The 2,035-nt window shown below is 49.2% G+C and overlaps 1 pseudogene across 1 annotated transcript; it reads left to right on the forward strand.

Annotated features, from left to right (window-relative positions):
* Positions 1 to 333: 333 nt before the first annotated feature.
* LOC308551688 (putative MAGE domain-containing protein MAGEA13P pseudogene) lies at positions 334 to 1,368 on the forward strand (annotated as a pseudogene). Its single transcript has one exon. The product of its transcript is annotated as a putative MAGE domain-containing protein MAGEA13P pseudogene (transcript).
* The last annotated feature ends 667 nt before the right edge of the window (positions 1,369 to 2,035 follow it).

The following is a 2,035-nucleotide window of genomic DNA, read 5'->3' on the forward strand; positions in this document are numbered from 1 at the left end:
ATGCAACCTGGTTCCCACCCACCCTGGAACAGAAGGAGCCCCAGAGTGCATGACTCCGTCAAGCACACCCTCAGCCCTGAAAGCCTCTGGCTGTGTCGGCTGCCTACACCCTGAGGAGCCGTCTCACTTCCTCTTCCAGATATTAGGAGATAGGCCAACAAGGAGAACAGGAGCCCTGCGACAAGAGCACCCCTACAGAGGAGACCTGCAAGTTGTCTTTGTGAGAGCAATCATGGGTGAGTGTCTCAGCTAAGTGCACTGACACTTCCCCTCTCCCCCAGCTCTGTGGGTCCCAATTTTCCACCCTCCCGACAGCTGCCTCCAACGTAAGTCATGCCTCACCTTTCGAAGGGGGAGGGCCGCAAGCTTGAGGAAGACCTTCAGGCCCCAAGTGAGGCACAGGGCTTGGCAGGTTTGCAGGCTCCCATGGCTGAGGAAGGCGCCACCGCCACCACTGCGTCCTCCCTCTCTCCTTTGATCCCAGGCACTCGCGAGGAGGTGCCTGCCACTGGGATACCGAGGCTTAGCCAGACTTCCCAGAGGGCCTGCTCCTCCAGTGCTGCCATCGCAGCCCCTCCATCAAGCAAGTCAAATGAGGGCTCTGGCACCCAAGAAGAGGGTCCAAGCACCTCACAGGCTCCACCAAATCCTGAAATGCTACAAAATAAGGTGTCCAAATTGGTGCACTATCTGAGTATCAGGTATGTAGCAAAGGAGCCCGTCACAAAGGCAGAAATGCTGAAGAGTGTCATCAGAGAACACAAGGATCACTTCCCTGTGATCTTCAAGAAAGCCTGTGAGTGCACGGAGATTGGCTTTGGCATTGAAGTGAAGGAAGTGGACGCCACCAGCGATTCCTATGTGCTCGTCAAATTACTAGACCTCACCTCCGATGGGATGCTGAGTGATGACCAGGGCATGCCCAAGACCGGCCTCCTGATATTCATCTTGGGCATAATCTTCATGGAGGGAAACCGTGCCCCAGAGGAGAGAATCTGGGAAGTGTTGAATACGATGGGAGTTTATGCTGGGAAGAAAGATTTCATCTACGGGGAGCCCAGGAAGCTCATCACCGAAGATCTAGTGCAGGAAAACTACCTGCAGCACCGGCAGGTGCCCAACGGTGACCCTCCACGCTACGAGTTCCTGTGGGGTCCAAGAGCCCATGCTGAAACCTCCAAGATGAAAGTCCTGAAGTTTTTCACCAGGGTCACTGGGACTGACCCCACTTCCCCCCCAAACTGGTATGAGGCAGCTTTGAGAGATGAGAGCGAGCGAGCCCAGGCTGAAGTTGCCTTGGATGGTGCTATTGCCACGGCCAATGAAAGTGCCAGCGTCAAGTCCAGCAGCCCCTCCTGTCCTGAGTGAAGTCTGAAGCATAGTCCTGACTCTTCCTCTGAAGACAGTGGCCTAAGTTCTAAGTATTGGAGGACCAGGGTGGACCTGGAGGGAACACAGTATATAACACCTTTGTGTCCCTGTTCAATAGAAGTGATTTGGAGATTTCTATTTTTTGTTGTTTCAAATGATGTTCCTTGTAATAAAAAGTTTAACTAGCTTCAGAATCTAAGTTTATTAATGACAGTGGTCAAACATTTATAGCTGTTTATCAGGTTTAAAAATAAGAGTTTTGCAATTTAGCAAAAGAAACTAAAAAACTGTCCATCTTTTTTGTGATGTGAACAAGATAACATGGCATTAGAATACAAATTTCCTTGGAAATGTGAAAGAGTCCAGCAGTAAAATATAGGGTTTTAAGGGACAGCGGGGAAAAACTTAAAGGATGGCTAATTTTTGATTCATTTATTCCTTTTAGTCTGTCACTCTGTAAAATTAAATTATATATACCTGGATTTGCTTGGCTTATTCAAGAATAGAGGAGAAATTAAATCTTAAATGAAATCTCTCACTGGCTCATTTATTCCCCAAACATGAATTGAGTGCTTACTCTTTAGAAGGCTCTGGGTTAGCAGTGGGGACATTAGAATCAGCAGGACACACTGCTAGCCATAGAATGGCAGAGGCCAGGAGCAGC

This window comes from Miniopterus schreibersii, assembly GCF_964146895.1.
Source record: "Miniopterus schreibersii genome assembly, chromosome: X".
Taxonomy (NCBI): Eukaryota; Metazoa; Chordata; class Mammalia; order Chiroptera; family Miniopteridae; genus Miniopterus; species Miniopterus schreibersii.